Consider the following 26,664-nt stretch of genomic DNA (forward strand, 5'->3'; position numbering starts at 1 on the left):
TTTCTCTCCCACTGCCCCCTCCCCCCTTTCTTTCTCTCTATAAAAAAATAAAATAATAAATAATAAATGAATAAATAAAATCTTTAAAAACTCAACTGCTTGAAATCACCTAGTAGCTATCCCATTTACTTGGACCAAAACCCAACTCCTCACCATTGACTTCAAGATTCTGTATGATACAGCCTCTGCCAACACTCCAGTGGTATCCTTAATTGCTATCCAGCCATGTGAATGTATATTCTGAATCTAAAACACATGTTCTGGGTGCCTGGCTGGCTCAGTCAGTTAAGTGTCTGCTTTTGGCTCGGGTCATGATCCCAGGGTCCTGGGATGGAGCCCCACGTCAGGCTTCCTGATCAATGGGGAGCCTGCTTCTCTCTCTCCCCCCTGCTTGTGCTCTCTCTCTCTCTCACCCATCTCGCTCTCCTTCTCTCTCAAATAAATAAATAAAATGTTAAAAAAACCCAAAACACATGTTCATTCTTATATTAGGGAATTGCCAATTCCTCTTCACTTTGCCTGAAATTCTTTTTTTCCCAGATCTTTGCATGGCATTTTTCTTCTCATCATTTAAATTTTTGCTGAAAATATCATCTCTTCTTAAATGTCTTCCATAGATCCTTTCCAAAATAAAATGTGTCCCATTCCTCAGAATCACTCTCTGTTTAAATGCTCTTTTTATTTTTTTGTTACAATTTTACTTACCTGAAGTTGTCATTGTTTGTTTATTCTCTATCTCCCCTTAATATAATAGAATCTCCATCAGAAGATGAACTTTGTCCCCCTTGTTCCCTGCTGTATCCCCAGTGCAGGTAATATTGTCATCTGGGTAACTGTGAACTTTCTTGTAAGATTCTCATTAAATTCTTTCTTCATTAATAGTATGAATAGAAAAGATTCCAATCTCCATTCTTAGATGCTTCTTTATGTAAGTTCACTTTATTTTACTAGAAGTAAATGCCAATGAGGAAAAAGTTCCATCATTCATTAAGACCGGGAAAGTAACAAGCAATAAATCTATATTTTTGGTAATTTTTACAAGATCCCTACAATGAAAGCATTGTTATCCCTATTTTATAAATGAGGTATATGAGGCTGAGAGAGATTAAGTAAGTCTAAGTTCAGAAATTTCTTCAAACCCTGTTTTAAAGATTGTGATATTTCCATTACACTACTGTCTTTGGTGAAGTGTATATCATGTTGATTTTTAATATTCTGTAAAACAGAATTTAATATTCTGTAAAACAGAATTGCAAAGCAGTGATTGTATTGTTTACTGTATACATCCCAAGTTCATGACAACAAAAGTGCTATAATTCATCAAATGTATAGGGAATATTTAGGGTTGATCTTTATTAGATATTACACAAAATATTTAGTCACAAGGATGTTAGTACAAAGTTCAGTATTCTAAAGTAAAATACTTTATTGACTACAGCTACATACCCTGTTGATGACCTCTGCCTATCTGAGTTCAGTGACATAAGACATAATATAATGCTTATTTGGATGAGTCTAGAATCATCTCAAAATTTAGTTGTACAAATATACTGACAAATTTTTATTATAGTAAAATCCTATGATAAAAAATCAGTTAAAAATTTTTTTTCTATAATGATAACTCCAATGATTTAACTTACAAGAAGGACTGTAAGGATCTTACACATTTTCAAACTCAGGAAGAGTGAAAATGCACTCGTAATAAGTAACTAGAAAAAGTCAGGTGGAAAAATAAAACAAAACAAAATAACAAGAACAAATAGGAAAAAAGACAATTCACTGTGATTTTTGGGGTAAATGTTTAGATAAATTCCTGAAGTACTGGAAGATGACTGAATAAGAAATGAAGTCTATTTTAAATGACCAGATTTGACTTGAATTGCCCATGCTTTAGTTGAGAACAAATTTTGAGAATTTTTTTTTAATTTCATTTATTTTTTTATTTTTTTCAATTTTGAGAACCTGACCCAGAAGATTGTTTCTGGGGTTCGTCTCCCCCTCTGATTCCCCCCCTTCATTCTTCCCCTCCTGCTATTTTTATGCCAACCTCAAATTCAGATAGAAACTCAGTTCTATCATTTACTTATGGGGAGACCCTTCTAATAATCTAAAAATTACGTATACTATTGACTTTAAGTCGTTTAGTTACTCTGTAAAACAGTGATTTAATACTAATATTTAGCAACCATTGTATTAAGGACTGCAACTTCTAATGTGATTCCTGTTTGGTTCTGACTATCTTGGAGCTGGTAGAGAAAACAAATTATCACAAGATGGAGTTTTATGTACTGCAATAGAGGTGTTACGCATATTATGTTTGGGGAACTCAAACAGGACAGTCAAATCTAAACATTGGCTAAAAATCTAATTAATTTGATCTTCCTGAGTCTCAAATTATAAAGAAAATAAATCATAAGGGAGCTGATACATTTACAATTTCAAAATATTTGATATATCCTAGAATGGTCTGTTATTCAGTCAAACCAGATTAACTATTTTCTTCATATAAAATATAAGGAGATGTTCCTCATTTTTAAACTGTGAATATGAATGTTAGTTCATATAACTATTATGACTGGAAGCCAGTTGTTTCTCTACCACCTGTTCTTAGCACCTTTCCTCCCTAGAACACTGAGAACAAATTTTGAGAATCTTTTTATTTTATGTATTTATTTATTTATTTAAATTAGAGAATCCTGACCCAGAAGATTGTTTCTGGGATTCCCCTCAGACAGGATGATATAACACAATAAAACACATAATATAGCAGGTCCATTTAGTCTGTTCTTTTAAAATCTGTTCTTTTAAACACAGAAGTCAAAGAGTATATGTGGCATTTTCATGCCTTACATATGGGCAAAAAGGGACTATCTAAATTATTGATGAATAATCTGTAAACTCTGATTTGCTTCTGTCTCACTGGTCGACAATGCAAATAAAGATATGCTCTTAGCAATTACTTTATTTTAAAGAAATCAGTTTCATTCTTAGAGGACCAAACCCAGTCTGTCTACCTCAGGGGTCCCTATGGAATGCTTCAGTGTTTCTCTGTTTCTCTCTGAGGACCAGGGTAGCTACTTGGGTTTGCCCACATATGGGTGTACTAACCAGAGGTGGCTTAAAATGTAAAGTAGAAGAAAGTGGTGAGAGACCCCAGAGCCTGAGCCCTGAGCCCATGACAAAAGGTATTGGAATGCCACTTTGACATTCTTAAGTATCCATGATGGGGTGCTCTACCTGGTGGTGAGTGCAGAACATGGGAAAGGGAGAGAGGAGAGAATGCCTAGGGTTTGAGCTGGAAGACAGGGGCTAACAAAGGCTATTTTAGAAATAAGCTTTGTACTTCTGCTGCTAATGTTACCAAGAAGAAAATGATATATTGGATTTAAGAGCATATTTATTTAAGTCTTAAAAAAATACAGTTTCGGGGCACCTGGGTGGCTCAGTCATTAAGCGTCTGCCTTTGGCTCGGGTCATGATCCCAGGGTCCTGGGATCGAGCCCTGCATCAGGCTCACTGCTTAGCAGGGAGCCTGCTTCTCCCTCTCCCACTCCCCCCTGCTTGTGTTCCCTTTCTCACTGTGTCTCTCTCTCAAATAAATAAATAAAATAAAAAAAAATACGGTTTCAAAGCATCTGAACATCAACATTTATGTAAAAGGAAACATTATTACCTTATTATATAGTCCAATTTAATAGAACCACATTTATTTTTAACAAAATGTATTCTTCAGTAATGGGGGCATAATAATTACAAGTAATTAAACAGAGCTGCGATTTCATATTTGCAGATATTTTTAAATGCATATTCTTTGTTAGCTAGGCTCTTTATTTAGTTGCTTTATTAGTGTGCAAAAAACAGTGCCTTAAACAGGATACAAGATTTATTTTTCTCAAGCACACAAAAGTCTGATAGGTGGGTTGTGGGGAAGGGCACCTCAGCAGAAGTCATACAGGTGCACTGGCTCCTTCTACTTTGTGCTTCATCATCCCTAACTGCACACCTAGAGCTGGCACATTCACTATCTTTTCCCATACTAGCCCTTAGGATGGAGGAAAGAGGAAGGAGGAAAACCGCTTCCCTGAAGGATATGATTCAGAAATTTTACATGTAAGTTTTTCTCATCTCCCACTGAGCAAGACTGAATTCCACATTGTCTTTGCAAGAGGGGCTGTAAAATGTTCTTGCTAGCTAGATAGCATGAAGCACAGGAGAACCAAGATTTCCCTTACTAAATGAAAGGGGGAGAACGGATATTAAGAGAGAGTCTTTCCATTACTTCCTTTAAAAAATTGAGAAATTATTTGCTGTTTTTAACTTCATTAAACAAAGGGAAAAAGTATAAAAATGCTTGCCACTATTTAATGGAGTATGGCTTAAAAATAACTGAAAACTCCTCTCCCTTAAATATATATATATAGTATATAAATATACATATATACCTGTTTACAAAAACTATTTTTATTCCTCTGGAATTGCTAAATATTGTATGATACTCCCATACTGCTATTAAATTTAAATTTATTTGTAGTTTGATTTTACAGATAATAAAACTATATGCCAAAAAAGTAGATAGTCCTTTCAAAATGTATATCAGACTTGAGGACAGAATGATAATCTCTTTATTCTTAGATCATTTTGAACCACCAAACTCCCAACTATTGTTTTAGCAAGTTATATCTATTGATTTGTGGGGATTCTGACTTTTAGGAGAGAATGTTTTCATAAAGCTTACACAAATCTAAGGAAAAACTAATAGCATGTATTAAAAATAAGAATCTGTTCTTACCTTTTATCTTTTTCATAGAAAGATGTACAAATGCCACTTGCTTCTCATAATCAACAGAAAAGTGTCTAAAGTAGTAAAAAAATAATAACTGAAGGAAAAGGAAAAAATAAAATAACTATTACTAGCAAGAAAATATAGTTGTGTGATTATGTGTTGCAAAATTTGGAAATAATTCCTTATTGCTCAATATTATGCTCCGAATCTAAACTTGATAGAAAAAAATATAATTGCCTTCTATTGGAAATATTTTTCAGCCTATTAACTAAATATACTTCAAGCAAGAACTTTTTTCTATACTACATATATTTAAAAACATGTGAAGTAGCTTCCTTACAGTAAAGCTTTTGACACACGTGTGTATATGCCATATATATGGCATATGTTGTTTTACATGTAGCATGTAACAAAATATATATTAATTAACTAAAATTTCAAAAGTATATCACTGAAATCGTTTACTCTTGTTTTCTAGATGGGTGGAATTTTTCTTCTGGGAAAGAAGATCAGAAAAATTGAGGGGAGGGGAAGAGGAAGTCATTGATAAATCAATTGATTGGTGATGATGCTTTAAATTCAGGTTCCCCACCTCAAATATCAATTATCCTTCTTTCAGTATTTCCAGATTTTCCTAGTCAGTTATCTGCTACATTTTCCAGGATCTAATTTCTTCATATACCTCACCCACTTAATCTTACTACCACTTTTATTAGTTCCGGCAGATAACTGCCCTCTAAATTCACAAGCAGAAAATTGAATAAAAAGAGAGAAATTCACCTGTATATTCCTCCACATTTTACATTTTGAATCCTTTTTTAACAGATATTATCTCTCCTTTGCTCAAATATTCATCCATTTATTCTATATTTCTCTTGCATTTGCAAAATTCTCTCAAATATGTACGTCACACAAACATCTAAAATGATATTCTTCAAACCTTCAAAACAAAATTGAATAATTTAAAGAAATAAAAACTATCACCGATTACATTGGCAGCCAATTCTTTCATGCCCTTTCCACGACGACCTCATTAAAAATTTATCTCCTCCTTAAAAAAAAAAAATTATCTCCTCCCCTACTTCAGTTCCCTTTTGCTCTCCCACACATTTTTTTTCCTTTATAGAAAATATCACTTCTTTAAAGCTCTCTAGTCTTTTGCATTAATTTTCTTTTTAACACTTATTACAACTCACACATTTTTTTATCTGCCTTTTCACCCACAATCAAATATAAGTACCATGAGAGAAAGGATTCTATATGTTTTTTTCTCTCTGCATCCCTACCTCTCAAAGAGTTGCTTTTACATATAGTTGCTCAATACTTATCAAATGAATAATATAATCCTTCCTTCTGGTGTGATAACTGGTAGTGAGAGAATATTAAAATGGAGAGAATTCTCAAAAATAATTTAGTCACGTTGCCAATATCATATAGATAAACTCAAGATCAGGGGAATCAAGACATTGATATTTAAACTTCAAAGGTTTTAATGAGAAATAATTTAAGAATTTTAGTATGTTTTCAGAATGACTTCGAAGTTAAACTCTAAGTTCTTTCTTTATCCATTTAATGTTAATTTCTCTAATATTGTTTACAAAGAACATTTCAAATTATTATATGAAAGAAATTGCATGAAAAGTTTTGGTAACATGTAAGTATTCATCATGGATTTCAATAAATTTGATCTGTCAGTTATCTCTTGCAGGTTACATTTGTTTAATATTTTTTGTATTTAGACTTTTATTTTTATAAAACTGAGTAAATTTCTATGACATTAGCAAATCTTTAGACAGAGTAATGAGAAATAAGTTGTATGCATTATCTCAGTAGAAGGTTAGAATGTGGGAATTACTTGTTTTATTTCACTGAGTTTCTGAAATTCAGTCAGCTTTGAAGTAACAACTGTTGGTTGACCTGATTAAAGTGAACCTCTCATCTAGTTGATTTAAATCTACTTCGTTGCTACCAAAGAAACTAAAATATGTTTTATTTTAGACAACCATCTGGCCCCTAAATTCAAAACTTTACTTGACTGCAGTCCTAGGAAGCAGACTTTTTGTTTCTAATTAAATTGTGTTTTATTCTGTTGTATATAAAACTTCTTGCAATCTGGCAAGTACTTTTTTTTTAACTTATATGAATAATTTCCCTTCATTATGATTTTTACCTGAATAAGGCAGAACAGTTAGTAGAAAGTCAGTCATGATGAAAAACAGATTTTGGATTTTTCAGAGAACTGTGACAAGGAAGAAGGAAGGTGGCAAGAGAGAAAAGAAATATATTTCAGAAGAAGGGGTGCCTAGGTGGCTCAGTCGTTAACATGTCTGCCTTCGGCTCAAGTCATGATCTCTGGGTACTGGGATCAAGCCCCACGACGGGCTCTCTGCTCAGTGGGGACCTGCTTCTCCCTCTCCCTCTGCCTCTGTCCCTGCTCATGCTCACACTCTCTCTCTGTATCTCTGTGTCTCAAATGAATAAATAAAATCTTTTTTTAAAAAAATATTTTATTTATTTATTTGACAGAGAGAGACACAGCAAGAGAGGGAACACAAGCAGGGAGAGTGGGAGAGGGAGAGGCAGGCTTCCCGCGGAGCACGGAGCCCGATGCGGGGCTTGATCCCAGGACCCTGGGATCATGACCTGAGCCGAAGGCAGACACTTAACGACTGAGCCACCCAGGCGCCCCTAAAATCTTTAAAAAATATTTCAGAAGAAAATAATTTATTATAGTGTAACCATCTTTTTCAGACAGGGTCAAATTCTCTACTGATAAGCTGAAAGATGACTTGTGCTTCAAGATATCTGTAAATCACTCATGTTGCCATTCCATCTTTCTGGGCATCTAATCCAGTAAAGTTTCCTTCAATGAAGTTTAGTGGAAATATTGATAATTTTTGTTTCCCTCAATAACATAGACAGTTCATATTAGTATTGAAGAGGTTGCTGGAGGCTGCTGAGCAATAATGGCTCAACAGTAGAAAATGTACCATTTTTTGCTCTCAATGGTTGCCTCCAGGGGTGGTTTGTATTGATGGTTTCTAATAAAATCCCTGAAGGTTGCTCTTGAAGGTTTTCATGTATTCTAAAAGTATTTATCAAGTACATATTTGCGTCCCCTATGTCAGGAGCTGGAGATACAGAATTAAATCAGATTGACACAGTATCTGTTCTCATGTAAGAGTCTGTTTAACAAAAGTGAAGTTCCTGGTGGAGGTTTTAAGTTCATTATAAACAAATACCCTTTCCCCATCATTTTCTTTAAATGCGCTTTTAATTATAGGTATACAGAATTATTCTTGAAAAATCAAACGGTATAGAAGTATATAAAATAAAAATTGATAGCACCACTCCAGCATTCATTGTGCTTGAAATTACTACTATCAGCAGTGTGCACACATACATGCATGTTGACATACATACTTCAAGTTTTTGTGAGTCTTACCTCCAGAATCCTGTGGTTCTCACAGAGAATTTGGGGTAAAGTTTCTTCATGCTTCTGGCAATATGGATATAGTTGAACTGAGTAACATCATCAGCCAACTGGATCTGATTGGCATCTCTTGTGGACTGAGTTTCCCCCCAAAATTCATATGTTGAAATACTAACCCCCAATATTATGGTATTAAGAGGTGGGACATTTCACAAGTCACTAGGTCATGAGGGTAGAGTCTTCATGAATGAATGGGATTAGTACTCTTATAAGAGAGATCCCAGAGAGTTCTCTTGCTTCTCTTCTGTCATGTGAGAACACCATGTAAAGATGGCTGTCTATGAACCAGGAAGAGATTCTTCATTGGGACCCCACTCTCCTGGCTCCCTGATTTCAAACTTCCAGTCTCCTGAATTGTGAGAAATGAAATTCTGTTGTGTATAAGCCATTCAGTCAGTGGTATTCTGTCATAGTAGCCTGAGTGGATCAAGACAACATCTATGGACTACATCATCCAACAACAGCAGAATACACATTCTTCTCAAACTTACTTAGAACATTAACCAAGATACACCACATATTGGGACATGAAACACACCTTAATAAATTTAAAAGAATAGAAATTTTACAAAATATCTTCTCTAACTACACTAGAAATCACTGACAGAAAGTCAGTAACTTTAACTCTTAACTAATTACACTAGAATTACACTAGAAATCAATGACAGAAAGATAGCTGGAAAAATCTCAGAATACTTGAAGACTAAACAGCATACTTCTAAATAACCCAGGGTCAAAGAAATCTTTTGGAGGAGGGATGGCCAAAGAAATCTTAAGGGAAATTTAAAAATATTTTGAACTAAGTAAAAGTGAAAATATAACAAATTTTGTGGGATACAGCAAAAGCAGTGCTTACAGGGAAATTTAGAGCATTGAATGTATATATTAGAAAAGAAGAAAAGTCTATAATCATAATCCAAGATTTTTTTAAAGATTTTATTTATTTTAGAGAGGGAGAGAAAGAAAGAGAAAGTGGCTGGGAGGGTCAGAGAAAAAAGGAGAGAGAGACAAAAAAAATTTGTCTTAAGCAGGCTCCACACTCAGTGTGAGCCCAATTCAGGGCTCCATCTCACAACCCTGAGATCATGACCTGAGGTGAAACAAAGAGTTGGTCATTCAACTGACTGCACCACCCAGGTGCCCCCATAATCCAAGATTTAACCATAGGAAGCTAGAAAAACAAAAACACACAAAGCAGTATAATGAAAACTAGAACAGATATCAGTGAAACTGAAAAGAGGAAATCAATAGAAAAAAATCAATAAAACAAAAAGCCAGCTCTTTGAAAATATCGATATAATGGAGAATAAGCCAACCATGCTAAATGCTGGAAGAGAATTATTCTAAGCAGTGGGAACCTGTGCTAAGCCAATATATAAAGTTTAGTGATTTTGAAGAAAAGTAAGGAAGTTAGTATGATTAGAGCTCTACATCATGAAATAGTAATCAAGAGTTAGCTCATATACTGTCTTGTAGAGAATAGTGAAGGGTTTGCATTCATTCAAAGGGAAATAGACATTTGAAAATTTAATTGGGAAAACACATGCGTTATTCTACATATTTTTGCAATCATTCTGATGATGAAAAAGATTGAGGATGAGTATGTTTAGAAACCAGTATTTTAGATTTTGCAGAAGGTTAGTTTAAAATAATGGTGATTTAAAGTAATGGTAATGTTGGAGTAGTAGCCAAGGTAAAGAGAAAAAATATCATCAAGACATAATTTTATGGAGTATATATTTTTAGAATCACATTAGTCAAAGAATTTGTAAATTCTTAATTTGGAGAGGAACTGTCAAGTTATCCAAAAATCCAGTATCAAATAACACTCCAAACAACAAGATATGATGGTCAGTAAAATTGGTTACCATCTTTTTTGTCTCTCACTTTACCCTCAAAAATTTGCTAGCTCTGCTTCCCATAGCTAGTAAAGTTAAATGTCTTCTGATTGGAGAGCAATCACCCCTTAGTCATAGTGCTGTGCTTTTTCTTTGAGAAATTTGTTCAGATACCTGTAATTACCTTAGTCAACTTGTGTAATAATGTAGTGCTGCAATTTCATATGCATTCTAACCAGGGGTATGTCTTTTCACTTTCATTCAAGTCCTATAAATTTTATCTTTAGAAAAGTTCTTCTTTCAAGCAGTGTCAAAACTCAGTGATCCAGGAAAACTGAGAGACTCATGTCACCCTGAGTGCTCCGTGAGTGTGTGTACTAAAATCCATTTGTCATCTGACACAGAAACTTTAGTGGGGTTGGATTGACTCAGAAAATTGAAAATAGCAACAATAAATCTCATCCTCTGTTATCTTTACCTGTTATTGTCTGTAGAGCTATTCTTCCTCAAAATGTCAATTCAGATTACATTTAGATGAAAAGAGAGAACAGAAAGATTCTCATTTTGCAACTTACAAAGCTAATTGTTACAGAAACCTGCTGTGGATTCATATTTTATATGAAGTATACTAAAAAAAGTTTCAGTCTTCCTTATTGTGCCATGATAAATCTAAGTTGTATTCACCAAAGGGACTAATGAGCCTGCAAATTGCATAAACTATTTTCTTGATAGAACAGAACTGTGCTGAATTGGATAATAAAACACATTCTTTAAATTAATGCCCCAGTGCCTAGGTCAGGCTTGGGCAATATGAGGAATTCAGTAAATATTTATTGAGCAAATGTCTAAAAGAATGAATAAAAATGTCATGTAATGTTTTATTACACAGGATTATGCACTAATTTAAACATGCCCCTTAAATTAAATAACAGTAGAGTTAGCTTAGTGTACTACAGCAAGACGGGTTAGCATAGATAGTTCTAAATTTGTATCCCAGACCGTCCACCATAAGAGCCAAGTGACTTTGGGAAAGTTGAATTCTCTGGGCAAGATTCTTCCTCTGCAAAACTGTCATAAGAATGTATATTTTATCTGGTTACTATGTGCTTTTAAGATATTGAATGTAAAGTTACTAGTACATTGTAGAAGAAATATAGTTGAAAAAATGTATGATTATTTAAGAAATAATTTTAGTGTAGGGGCGCCTGGGTGGCTCAGTTGGTTAGGCGACTGCCTTCAGTTTGGGTCATGATCCTGGAGTCCCAGGATCGAGTTCTGCATCGGGCTCCCTGCTCAGTAGGGAGTCTGCTTCTCCCTCTGACCCTCCTCCCTCTCATGCTCTCTCTCTTTCTCAATAAATAAATAAAAAAATCTTAAAGAAAAGGAAATAATTTTAGTGTAATAACACCTAGGATTTTTTAATAATAGCTTTATTGAAGTATAGTTATCTACCATACAGTTCACTCATTTAAGATACACGGTGCATATCATATTTTTAGTTCATTAGCAGTTGTACAACACTATTACTACAGTCAGTTGTAGAATATCTCATTATCCTCCCCAAAAAGCCATAGCCATTGGGATTTACTCACCCACCATCTCTCCCCAACCCCCACAGCCCTAGGAGATTAGTAATTTGCTTTCTGCCTCTTTAGATTGCTTATTCTGTGCATTATATATATATAATATATAAAATGCACATATATAATTATATATATATAATACATATAAACTCATATGTGTCTTTTGTGACTAATTTCTTTTACTTAGCACAATATTTTTAAAGTTCATCAGATTGTAACTTATTAGTACTTCTTTTTTTATGCCTAAATAGTATTCCATTTTGTGTGTGTGTGTGTGTGTGTGTGTGTGTGTGTGTGTGTGTGTATTATGTATGTATTTACCACATTTTATTTATCCATTCTTCAGTTGGTGAATATTCAGGTTGATTCTACTTTTTTGGCTTTTATGAATAATGTTACTATGAACATTTGTATACATATTTTGTGTGGATTTTTGTTTTCAATTCTCTGAGGCCTATACCTAGAAGTGGAATTGCTGGGGCATAAAATAACTCTGTGTTTAAACTTTGGGAAATTTTTTCAAAGCAGTTGTACAATTTTGCATTTCTACCAGCAATATATGTGAGTTTTGAATTCTCCTATTCTCAACACTGTTTATAATCTGACTTTTTGATTCTAGTGTGTGTGAATTGGTATCTCATTATGGTTTTTATGTTTTGTTTTTGTTTTTGTTTCTTTCGTTATGGTTTTGATTTGCATTTCTCTGATGGCTAATTGCTTACCACCAAACTTGTATTGTTTTAGAGTTCTCTTAACTCTTTGGCTTAAGTCTGAGTAAACATCTTATACTCTGTTCTAATTAAAGTCAGTTTCCTCAGGAACAGCTTCATAGCCCTCAGGTAACATGTCATGACTGAGGTAGAGAACTACTACTCTGTGATTGTGGGCTGGGTGGAAGAAGAGAGTCCCAGACATCTTAGCTGTTTATTCCTGGAGTAGACCTTCTGCAAAACAGAGGTGGGGTAGATGATAAATGCTGGTGGCCTGCCACTCTGAGGTGTTACTGCAGCCCCTGACTGGGAGCATTGGAGAAGGAGCTATGTCTTCTTGGTCACACTCACCTAGTCTGGAGCTTCTGTCTTGATGAGTTGGTGTGCTTGGAGGGGTGGTCTGAAGCTAGTCATGGCTTAAGTACCATGGGCTATTACTGTTATGAAATTTAGGTTTTCTGCAATATATTTTTTTTGTTTATTACATTCCCTTAGGATAATTTCTAAAGAGTTGAAGTGCTTTGTTTGCTTCTATCATGTTTACTAGTTTTGATTGTTTGGGAAACAGAGGCATAGTGAAACCGAGAATTCATTCTAGAAGTTGTCATCCAAACTTGGATTATTTTTTCCACAAAAGAGTAAATGATTAAAACTGTTTAAAGCAGCTAAAACTGATGTCACATGCATCATTAACTCTATGTGGCTTTTGTGTTTTTTTAAATAAAATTTTATTAAAAAGATATGACACATAAAGAAAAGCTTGTAAATATTGTACAGCTGAATGATTTATTAAAAAAACACAAAAACCTAAGTAATCATTACCCAGGATAAAATATATATATATTTCAAAGGCCTGGATTCATGCTGATAATATTAAGACGGACTGTGACTATGTAGAAAAATGTGTTGCTTTATTTTGTATTTTATCTTGTCTAAATGAATATTAAAAAAAAAAACAGTTCTGAAAAATCCAAATATTTACTTTTGTGCTCAGCTCTTTCATATACAGAGCTTGGAAGTCACCACTCCTGTCAGTATAACAAGAAAAAAGTTAGAAAAACTCAAAATCGTATGTTCTGGACATTATAGGAAACTGAGGTCGTAGGGCTAACTGTCACTGTGAAATCTGTAGAGACAGGCACATAGAATACAAGGCAAGTGAGATCTGCTACCCAGAGCAAAGTCTTCTGGAGCTATAGAGTAATAGGGATGTGGATGGTAGTGCTGGATTTCTAGACACCAAGTGTGGGCTGCAGTGAGAGTATGAAACTCCTGGGGGCCCAGTCTTAGAATGGCCTCTAAAATTTGTGGATTGTCCCCTATAGGAACATCATATGTTTGCAAATGCAGTGAATAGTGAATAGTTACAAAAAATGGTAGGTGTTATTATTTTAACTCTATCAATAATCACCTTAGATCAATCAAAAATAAGAAAATATTTTACCTTATTTGTTCCTTCTTCAGTGGACTTTCTTGATGGAAATCCAAGTTTCTGAACTTGTTTTCCTTTTCTCTGAGAAGCAACTTTTAGCATTTCTTGAAGGACAGGTCTTCTGGTGATGAATTACCTTAGGGTTCTTGTTATTGTTGTTTGTTTCTTTGTTTTGTTGGAGAAAATCTTTGTTTCTCATTCACTTTTTTTTTATTGGCGTCATTCGCTTTTGAATGATAATTTCACTGTATGTAAAATTCTAGGTTCTGTGTATGTATTTGTGTGTGTTTTATTTCAACCCTTTAAATAATTCACTCCACTCTTTTTTGCATGAATGGTTTCTGATTAGAAATCCACTCTAATTCTTATCTTTTCTCTTCTATAGGTAAGCCCTCTTTACATTTTTTCAAGATTTTCTTTCTTTCATTGGCAGTGGTATTATGACATGCCTTTGTACAGATTTTTTTTGGTATTTGTCCTGCTTGACATTCTCTGAGCTTTCTGGACTTGTGGTTTGGTGTCTATTATTAATTTGGGAGAGTTATCAGCTAGCATTACTTTAAATATTTCTTTTGTTCTTTCTTCTCCTGATATTCCAGTTACAAATGTTACCTTTTGAAATGTCCTACGGTTTTTAAGTGTTCCATTCTGTTTTATTTTTAACATTTTTTCTCTTTACATTTCAATTTGTAAAGTTTCTACTGACATATCTTTAAGTTCATGATTATTTTCTTACTTTATCTGGTCTGTTGAGGACCCCATTAAAGGAATTCATCATTTATGTTACAGTGCTTTTTATTTTTAGCATTTATTTTTGTTTTGTTTTGTTTTTATCTTCCTGCTTATATTACCAACTTATTCTTATATATTGTCTATTTTTTATTAGCTTCCTTAACAAATTAACCATACTTATTTTTAATTACTTATCTGATAATTCCAAAATCAGTATCATATATGAGACGTGTTATCATGCTTCCTTTATCTCTTTAAACTATGCTTTTTCATGGGGCGCCTGGGTGACTCAGACGGTTAAGCATCTGCCTTCAGCTCAGGTCATGATCCCAGGGTCCTGCGGGCTCCCTGCTCAGCGAGGAGTCTGCTTCTCCCTCTCTCTCTGCTGCTCCCCCTGCTTGTGCACTCTCTCTTTCTATATCAAAATAATAAAATCTTAAAAAAAATAAACTATGCTTTTTCTTGGTTTTTAGCATCACTTGTCATTTTTTTGTTGAAAGCTGAATATTCTGTATAAGATAATAGCAACTGAGGAAAATAAGCCTTTAGTGTGAAGATTTATGTTACCTGGCTAGGCTTTGTGCTATGTGTAAAGTTTTTTCTAGTTATAAGTGCCAGGGGTTTCAAACATCTTAATATTCCTTTTTTTTTTTCTTTTGTCTCTCCTATTGTCTTTGAGCTTCACTAAATATTTCTCTTAAGAGAGGATCTTTCTTGAACTCCTTTTACGGAGATCCATTGTTGTTACACAGGAGCCCTCCTAGCTTGTGATAAGGTATGGGCAAGAAGAAGCATTCTATAACCCCATGATTAAATCAATCATTTAGTAGGTGTGTTCTTTGGACAGTGGCCTGCACGGTGTTTCCTAGCTCTGCCTACCCAGCTCTGAAAGACAAAAAGGTTAAGAGGGGTTGCAGTCAGGGAAATGCCTTTCCTCTGTGTCAGATCACACAGAGTTAAAGTCTTTTCCAATGGAGAGTAGGCCTTTCTGAGGGAGAGCACCATGAGTATTTTTCACAGTGGTCAATTTTCCTTTTCCCCTGCCAGAGCTATGGGGGAATCTTTCCTGGCTCTTTATGTGGGAGGATTCCTCCTGGTAACACCCTCAAAACTTTGGTGAGCATCCTAAGTCTGCACCTTCTCATTCTCATATTAGTTCAAACTTTGCTTCTGTTGACTTTTCAAAATTTACCATGTAAATGTTCCTATCAGTTCCTGGCTGGAGGTATCTATTTTATTTATGCAGACTCTGCTGGGACATTCAGAGTTTATCTGTCTCTCCAAGTATTTCGGTGGCATTTAGCTCCATAACCTTAGTTCCCTAATGGGTACAACAAATGTATTTGATATTGTTTGCTCAGCCTTTTTTAAAAAATTATTTTAAGTGAAAGGTAACAATATTCAAATTCTTTGCATGTCAGAGTTAAAAGTGGAGTTCTCAATAATCACTTTATTTAATTTTTTTTTTTTTTATTTGACAGAGAGAGACACAGCAAGAGAGGGAACACAAGCAGAGGGAGCGGGAGGAGAAGCAGGCTCCTCGGCGAGCAGGGAGCCTGATGCGGGGCTCGATCCCAGGACCCTGAGATCACATCATGACGTGAGCCGGAGGCAGACGCTTAACGACTGAGCCACCCAGGCACCTGTCAATAATCACTTTAAATGTGGTTATACAATGATCCAAGTTAAAAGTGGATTAAGGAAACATAGTATTTGTTGTCTTTTAGAAACTCACTTTAAATTAAATGCTCAGATTAATAATAGAAGGGTGATTATAAAAATGCTAAAATAATCAAAGAAAGCTAGAATAGCTATATTAGTTTCAGACAAAACAGAGTTCAGATGAAATGAAGACAAATAGAAGCATTACATAATGATGAAAGGGTGAAGTCTCTAAGAAGACATAATAATCTAAAGCATATATACATCTAAAAAGGATTCCTTAAGGGCACCTGGGGGCTCAGTCAGTTAAGTGTCTGATTCTTGATTTTGGCTCAGGTCATGATCTCAGGGTTGTGAGATTGATCCCTGTGTTGGGCTCTGCACTGGGTGTGGAGCCTCCTTAAGATATTCTCTCTCTCTCTCCCCCCCCCGCCCCTGCCCCAGCTCGTGCATGCTCTCTTGCTCTCTCTCTTTCTAAAATAAATAAATAAATCTTTAAAAAATTTTTAAAAATAAACATAATAAAACAAAAATAAAAAGGATGCCTTAAGATATATGAAGTAAAAACTGATAGAACTTAATAAAGAAATATAAAATTCCCTATGGTAATTGGAAACTTCCAACACCCTTCTGTCGGTAATCGATATAACAAACAGGCAGAAAATTTGTACTTATATAGCAAGAATGAACAGCAGTATAAATCAACATACTATAACTGACATTTATAGAATACTCCATCATCAGAATATGCTTATTTTTAAGTTCAGACAAAATATTCACAAAGTTAGAACACCTCATGAGTATTAAACATACCTTATGGAATTTAAAGGAATAAAAATCATAGGGAGAATGTTCTAAAATGTTATTTATAATATATATATTTTTTTAATTTAGAAATGATCACTTTATTTCAATCCAGACAGCTCAGCGTAGTACAAATAAGAAAGACCCATTTCTTCAGATTCAGCTTACTTTTTTTGTTTATTGTAATAGTGGGATAAACCAAAAAACAAAAGCAGTTTTTAATCCCTTGAATTGTTCGTTTATTTCACCGCATATATTAGAAAAAAAAATCTCTTAACTCAATAACTAGGGTACTAGAAAAGAAGAATAAATTAGGTCTTAAGGAAGCAGAAGGGGGCGCCTGGGTGGCTCAGTTGGTTAAGTGTCTGTCTTGGGCTCAGGTCATGATCCCAGATCCTGGGGTTGAGCCCGCATCCAGCTCTCTGCTCAGTGGCGAGTCTGCTTTTCCCTCTCCCTCTGTGATCCCTCTCCCTCTGTGATGGCCTTCTCTCTAGCAAATAAATAAATAATATCTTTAAAAAATAAAGGAAACAGAAGAATAAAATAACAATTAGAGCAGAAATCTAAATTTGAAAACAGAAAAACAATAGAGAAAAACAAATCAATGAACCAAAAACCAGTTCTTTCAAAAGATCAAAAAACGTTGATAAACTTCTAGCTCTGGTAACCAAGAAAAAAAAAGATAAAAATTACCAATATTGCTAATTATAGAAGAGTCATAACTAATGACTCCATGGACATTATAAAAGGACCTTAAAGAGGTATTACAAATAGCTCTATGTTCAGAAATTTTATAATTTAGATGAAGTTGACTAATTCTTTGAAAGTCACAAGCTACCAAAACTCACATTAGGATAGACATAATCTGAATGCATGTATATCTGTTAAAGAAGTCTAACCAATAATTAATAACCTGCCCAAAATTGAAGCAGTATGCTCAGATCACTTTCTGGTGAAATCTACCAAACTTTTAAGGATGATTGGATACTAGTTTTCCATAATCTCATTCAGAAAATAGGAGGAGAGTTAACACTTCCTAACTTCATTCTGTGAGGTCACCATTATCCTAATACAAGAAAAATAAATATATTAGAGATAAAGAAAACTGCAAACCAATGTCTCTCATGAACAAAGATGCAAAAACCCTTTCAGAATATAAGCAAATTAAATTCAGCAATATATAAAAAAAACCTATTATGGCATATAATTCTTTCCAAGAAAGCAAGGCTGGTTTTAAATTTATAAATCAATGACTATATTTCATAATATTGACAGACTAAAAAACATGTAAAAGTTAATATTATAATAATATTAGCTACAGAAAAATCATTTCAAAGTAATTAGATACCAATTCACAAGAAAAGGTAAAAAATAGGAAGAAGAGGGAACTTACTTAACCAAATAAAAGCAATATACAATACACAGCTATACTTACAGCTAATATTGTCCTTAATTGTGAGAATATCTGGATGCTTTCCCCCAAATATCAGGAAAAGGCAAGGATATCCTCTGTAGTGACTCCTGCTTATTGTACTGGAAATCTTAACTAGTTCAATAAGACCCCCAAAAGTGTGTGTGTGTGTGTGTGTGTGTGTGTGTGTGTATAGCATACTTTTATTTTATAGAAATAAAACTGTCTTTTTTCATATCTAAGCTGATTGTCTCTATAGAAAACTCCAAATTATCTAAGGAAAAACAAACAAAGGAACAAACTTCTGGAACTAATAAGCAAGTGTAGCAAGGCCACAGGATACAAGGTTATATCTTTGTGTATACCAAAAGTCAGTTATTTTCCTATATATCAGCAATGAGTAATTGAAATTTGAAACTAAAACTCAGTACCATTTGTACTAGCTTCAAAAAAGTACTAGGTATAAGTAACAAAATATGTACATGGTCTGTATGTGGAGAACTATAAAACATTGATGAAGGAAATCCACAGAGCTAATTAAATGGAGAATTATTGCATGTTCGTGGATTAGAACACTCAGTTATTAAGGTGCAAGTTTTTCTCCACTTGTTTAGATTAAATGCAAATCTTATCAAAATCTTTGAAAACTATATTGTAGATACCAAAAAACCTCTCGATGAAATGTACTTTAAAAGGCAAAAGGCCTACAACATCAAAGAAGAATAAAGTCAGAGGACTAAATCTACCCAAAGCCAAGACTGAACTCTAAAGCTACCATAGTAATCAAGACAGTGTGGTATTGTGAAAGAATACACACATAGGTTAAGATAATAGAATGATATGTAGAAATAGACCCACAGAAATAAATCCAACTGATATTTGACAAAGACACACAGCAATTGAGTGGAGAAAAGACAGTTTTGTTTTGTTTTTTCCCAGTAAATGGTGTTGTAGGAATTGGTCCTTATGAAAAAGGATAAACCTAGGCAAAAATATATTTAACACAGAAACGAAATAAAAATGGATATCTCTAAACACAAAATACAAAACTGTAATACCTGTAGAAGAAAACATTAGGAAATATATAGGGCCTTGGATTCGTTGATGAGTTTTTAAATAAAACACCAAAGGGATGGTCCTTAAAGGTAAAATATTAGTAGGCATTTCTTAAATGAAAAAACTTCTGATCTCTGAAATACATTTTTAAGAGAATGATAAGACAGGACACAAAATGGTTGAAAATATTTCCAAGTTACATATGTGGTAAATTACTATACTCAAAATATGAAAAGAACTCTTAAAATTGAAGATAAAAATAACCAGATTAAAAATTGTGAAAAGTTCTCAATAGAAATCTCACAAAGGAAGATATACATATATCAATCATATGCATAGATGCTCATCGTCATTTCTTCCTGGGAAAATACAAATCAAAACAAAAATGAGATACTACTACATACTTATTAGAATGGCTTAAAAACCCCCAAAAGAATAGTTAGTGAGGAAATGGAGCCACAAGAGCTCTTATTCATTGCTGGAGAAAAATGCAAAATGATAGTCATTCTAAAAGATTGGTTAGCCATTTCTTACAAAGCTAAAAATTCTTAAATCATCCAACAACCACACTCCTAAATATTCACTCAAATGATGGGAAAACTTACTCGACACAAAACCTGTAGGTGAATGTTTATGCATCTTTATTTGCAACCAAACACCAGAAGCTAACAAAATGCTTTTCAATAAGTGAATGGACAAATACACTGTGGTACATCCATATTCTGACAACCCAGAATGCAATTGTGGTCCACTAGTCAGAATGGAAGCTTATGGATAGATCACTAATTTTAGGCAATATGCACCTTTTAATAGATCCAGTAAGATCTAGATATGAACAGATTTCCACAGTGGCTTCCGGATCTGCAGAGTTGGAGATATGATGGAAAATTTGGCAAGCCAAGATCCTTGGAACCCCTTTCCTACTAAAACAAATGAAATGAAAGCAATCCCATGACCCTGAGGACTATCAAAGATTAATAACGTTATCAAAATTTTAAGTGTTTTAGTTGCATAATGATTTCTGTTACCTCCCAAATTCTATAATTTGAACATGGGTGGATCTTGAAGAATATAAATGATTGTAATATATTTAATTAGGATGACAACTTTTAATTAGCTGCCATTCCAAATAAAATACACTTTTTGGACTTTTTCAGTACAATGCAGATTGTTGTACTTAGCGTGTATTTATGATCTGGCCAATGCTTATTTTCTCTATGACAGCGATTCTCCAAGTGTGGCCTGTGTGATGCTGATGGAGGATTTTGTGGGGGGGCTGGGGCTAAAGCAGATTATTGTTTTTTAATTTAATATCCTAGAAAAGTAATCAAGAAATATTAACTCATGAGAATCTTGTTGGGAGTCTGTGAGGACAAAACTATAGTAACATAGAATATTTGCCTTTTTAAGTTTGATGACATTTGCAAAAATAGTGCCTAAGAATATTGGTTAAAACTGTTGGCACTTCAGCACAAATCATTATAGTGGCCCTTAAAAGAGGAAGTTAGTATGGACTTGAAGCCGGAAGTTAATGGATCAATGCTTTGCAGGTCCGGAAGAAAATAATGTTTAACTCTAGTTTTTCTGTTTTTTAAAAATTATTTTTTAAATTTTTTTCAAAAGAAGTCCCTGAAGTATATAGACAAGAGATAGAAAGTCCCAAACACTGAAGAAAGAATATAATGTTGAACATATGATCTATCCAACAATTTGTCTGAACATAGTATTGCATACCAACATACCCACTGTTTTCAGGAAACTCTAGAGTAACAGAGATGGCTGGGAGAAAGTGAAGATCCACTAAAGCTGATGTCACTTGTGCAGCTACTCTGACTTGGAGATCTATTTTCAGTGACTCTCCAGCATTTTTGAACCATTAGATGACACATTAACTCTAGTTAATATTGAATTAATCCCTTGTTTCTAATGTAGTATTATTTAATGTAAATATGTAAGAGAGGGGTATTATGTGGAATACATTTACATTGAGATGGACTCCTTGTAATTCCTTTGGTTAAAAATGTGATACCACACTGGGCACCTAGGTGGCTCAGTTGTTAAGCGTCTGCCTTCAGCTCAGGTCATGATCCCAGGGTCCTGGGATTGAGCCCCGCGTCTGGCTCCCCGCTCTGTGGGAAGCCTGCTTCTCTCTCTCCCACTCCCCCTGCTTGTGTTTCCTCTCTCACTGTCTCTCTCTCTGCCAAAGAAATAAATAAAATCTTTAAAAAATGTGATACCAGATATTAGTGAATGTTGAATACTTTCCTTCCAAGAGTCAGAAAACAGACTGAGTGCAAGACTTATTTTTGTAGCTTTCGTACTAACTGACGGTAAAGTGAAAGTGCTGTAAACTGGTTTCACTGACCATAGTGGAAGGATTGTTGCTGTTGAAGGTTTTATTGCTATTATATCAGAGTATTTGTTAACGTGAGGTAGTAAGATGAATTTACTCCTTATTGTCAACTTTTTCATACTTTTAGGAAAAGTAAGAATGTTTTTGCTCTTTCATCCTTGGTTTTATAATTTAAAATGATAACTACGTTGGAGAATTCTTAGTGTAAGTTAGTTTTGGAATAATTAAATTGTATGTCTCTTCTGACATTGATCGCAAGTCATTCTTCACTTGCTCTACTAAAAAATAGAACTATTAACCAGTAGAATGACTTGATAAACATTAAATTCATCTTTATATATACAAAATGTATATTGCCGGTAAAAAACTTTACATGTTACTGTGATAGTGATACTATTATTATTACATAAAATATCATTTTATCAGGCAGCCTGGGTGGCTCAATTAGTTAAGTGTCTGACTCTTGGTTTTTTCGGCTCATGGGTTGTGGGATCAAGCCCCATGTCGGGCTCCTCCCTCAATGGGGAGTCTGCTTGAAGATTCTCTCCCTCTGCCCTTCCCCCTGCTCTCTCTCTCTCTCTCTCTCTCTCTCTAAAATAAATAAATAAATCTTTTAAAAAATATCATTTTATCTTACAATATCTTGAAAAGAAATTATACTTGCAGTAGGAGCATTCTGTAAATATTGCGAAGTCATATCAACTAGCGTAAGTGCATAAGGGCATTTCTGATAGATGCTTCCTAAGTTTGTATTGAATAAAATGATTATATTACCTAAGGACTATTGTTTACGTTATTAAACCTTGATCCAAATAGTTGTTTTTTCCCAGTTAGTTTCATTCATTTATTTTTAACTAAACTTTTTATTTTGAGATAATTTTAGGTTCGTCATTTTTTTTCATTTAACATTAATATAAGGATCTCTCATTTTTATTATACTGCTGATAGTATCCATTGTATCCTAAAATCCATAACTCATTAAAGAACACCTATGTATTGTCAATTCAATAACGTGATTTATATTTCCACAATCAATACAAGGTACTTAATATAATATTAAATTACATATTATGTGTACTATGCAGGAAAGAATCAATTCATAATTTATCCCTAGAGAATAGCTATACTTTCACTCTGGCAGTCTTGCTTCAAAATATCTCATTATAGATTTTACCTTAATACTAGATGACTTTTTCTAAGATTTTGCACTGATTATTCATATTATAAATTTGACATAAAACAAAAGATACATATTTTCTTTCAGCATCAGCTTGAAATTTCAAAATTCAAATATACTATTATACAGAACTTCATTGGTTGAAAAATTAATCTTATCTACAGGCAGTAGCAATGCATATTCAAAATGTTCCAAACACTTAACTATAATTGCACATTTCCTAGTCCTGTTATGATTGCAGAATAAATATGCTTTCATTTCGGTTTGTTATTTTAGAGATATATCTTGTGGGTAAAAAAGAAAGTAATAATTTCTTGTCACAAAAAAGCTATAATTATATGTATTTATATTTAACCTTTGTAGCTACTACTCATTAGCATCTAGTTGCACCCTCACGGTTTACATTTGGAAGTACAACTTCTGTATAATGCCTGTAATGACTGTGGTAATCTTTGACTTACTACTTTTTTTTTTTTCTTTAAAAATACTGCATCAGTGTCAGAGTGCACTTTTCTAAGAACAAGGCTTCAGGTGGTAGCCACACCTTTTTTATACTATTATAATAAAGTCAATCATGTGAATACCACTTTGAGAAAACATCTGCTCTTTTATTATAAAATTGAAAGATAACACTGAAAAAACTGCTTCTTGAGAGCAAATGTTGAACAGGAAGCACATAAAATAGCACTGACTAGAGGGAAATCAAACTAATAAAATAATAAGGAGGGAGAGATCTAGCTACCCTGACTTTTTATATCTTATTTGTTGAATAAAATTAAAACTCTTCTCATCACCTAGTTTTGCTGTTTTGAAATCAGAGACAAGTTAAAGCACATCAAGAAGAAATATGAATTCTTTTTTAAGTATGAGTTCTGTTCCTTTTATCATTTGTCATCACCCTTATGTATATTATATATTATTAACAATAACATTATGCAGGTTGGGGAAGTTTAAAGAAATGTTGCCACCCCAACATGTTTCTCCATAGCTTATATGCACAAATGTTTGTTAAGTTTAGAGAATCACAACTGCTTTTATCACTTTAAAAATGTCTTTCAGATTTTGTTCTCACTTTCAAATGTGTTTAATGGAATGAAAAATAAGTAGAAAATGCTGGAATTAGAGCAAAATGATCAGGATTCATAGGTGATAATGAGTGGTTTATTGCGTCATATATTAATAGCTCTGGACAAGCCGTTTTTGTCTTCAGAAAGATAAAATAGATGACCTGTGGTTTTATGCAAAATTTAAAATCTGTCATTTCTCTTGTTTCGAGCTAATTCAAATTCCATGCATATTAAAAGAAAAAGAATAAGGGGAAATAAAGAATGTTCACATTTTATTTCACATTACTACTAGACATTATAACCCTTATATTAAATATAAAAATATGTGTATATGTGTGTGTATCCATACCAGAACCAATGAATGTTTTATTATTTATGGTGATATTCCTCTTTCCTTGTATGTATATAATATTTTCTTTTGCAGACACCTGCTTGAGCATTTTTAACTTTTGTGATTCAAAGCGAAGTACCTGAATCTGACTGTAATGAACAATTCCACTAGGGTTGTGGTGTAATTATCTGGCTGAAAAGGCCAACCTCAACTGGCAGTACTTCTCACCAGAAAAGGTTCTTAAGGAAGGATGAATTTTCCATCCTGTTTGGGACTAATTAATTTTTTGTCAAGGGCATATCTTTCTTTCATTATCTCATGGTAGATTAGAAACTGCTAGCCTAATATATAGCACCCAGTTTCTATGCTTCTTAGGCATACACTTACCTAAAATGATTATATAAATTTAGACTTTTTAATGAGTCCTTCTTTCTTCTAATTTGTTGTTTTCTTCTTTATTTATTCAGTAGTTTTCATAACAATGAGTGTGAAAAATTCACTGTGAAACAGTGATAACATGTATCCATTAGGTTAGCTATTCTTTAATGAAATTCTCAGTTTATTTCTAAAGAAAGTTTTAAATTAAAGGAAGTTAAATTAGTTCACACCAAACAACTTTTAGAAAGTACAGAAAAAACATTCTCAACTTATTATTATGAGGTCAGTATAATCCTAATACTGAAACCTTACTAAGACATAAGGGAAGGAAAATTACAGACTAAGATTAATCATGAACAAAGGCATATGACTTTAAAATACTGGCCAAAATGAAATCCATCAATATTTTGTAACGGATAAAACATCAAGCTAAGGTAGAGTTTATGTGAGGAATGAAAAGTTGATTTACAATGAAAAAATCAATCAGTGTAATTCATCATACAAACAACAACAAAAATTTTGTACTGACAGAAAGAGCTTTTAACAATATTTAACATTTCATTTATAGTAAAACTCTCAGAAAACTAGGAATGTAAAGAGATTTTCTCAGCCTGATGTCAGGCATCTATATGATTTTAGGGTATGCAAAGATTTCTTAGGGAGAACACAAAAATCGAAAACTGTAAAAGGAAAAACTATATATAAATTTGCAATACCTTTAATAAACAGAATAATTTTAAAGAAGCCTAATGTATCATTTATAGTTATTTATTTCTGTTATTTATTTCTAAAATGAACATTATTTTTGGAATATTTATACATATCTTATGTTTTGGATGCTATTTATTTATAATGGTTCATTACTAGAATTGAAAAGTATTATCATATTACACTTGTATTCTGTGACCTTGCTAATTTGGCTGTTACCTTGTATATTCCTTATGATTTATTACAACAATTAATAATTAAGTACACTTCCTTTTTAAGCTTATTATTTTTCTTACTCTGTAGGAGTGGCTAGTATCTCAGGTTCAGTGTTGTTTATAAACAGCTAAGTGGGGGCGCCACAGCTAAGTGGCTCAGTTGGTTAAGAGACTGCCTTCGGCTCAGGTCATGATCCTGGAGTCCCGGGATCGAGTCCCACATCGGGCTCCATACTCAGCAGGGAGTCTGCTTCTCCCTCTGACCCTCTCCCCTCTCATGCTCTCTCTCTATCTCATTCTCTCTCTCAAATAAATACATAAAATCTTAAAAAAAAAATAAACAGTTAAGTGTGCAGATACCGTGTTTGCAGTCTTATAGAGAAAAAGTTCAATATTTCAACATTAACAGTGATGGTAGCTGTTGCTTTTCTAAGTTACATTTTTTGAGAGACAGAGAGAGAGGCAGGGGGTAGAAATGTTTACAGTATTTTTCTGGATGGTATAATTAAATTGAAAATTATTTTGTAACAAAATAATTAAAATTTGAGTATAGGACACCTGGGTGGCTCAGTTGGTTAAGCATCTGCCTTTGGCTAAGGTCATGATCCCAGGGTCCTGGGATGGAGCCCCACTTTGGGCTCCCTCCTCCCTGAGAGGCCTGCTTCTCCCTCTCCCTCTGCCTGCCGCTCCCCCTGCTTGTGCTCTCTCTCTCTCTCTGTCAAATAAATAAATAAAATCTTTAAAAAAATAAATTTTAGTAAAATATAATTTGCCTTTATGAAAGAAAATATCTGTCTATATAAAATATACAGTGTAGCACAATGATACTGAAATGTCCACTGCTTCAAAAAATTCAGTATTGTAACATAGACTATTACCACTATATGGAAAACTAGGAATTTTCCCTAATTGAGATGATACTAGTCTCACT

The sequence above is a fragment of the Zalophus californianus genome, chromosome 1 (assembly GCF_009762305.2).
Source record: "Zalophus californianus isolate mZalCal1 chromosome 1, mZalCal1.pri.v2, whole genome shotgun sequence".
Classification (NCBI taxonomy): Eukaryota; Metazoa; Chordata; class Mammalia; order Carnivora; family Otariidae; genus Zalophus; species Zalophus californianus.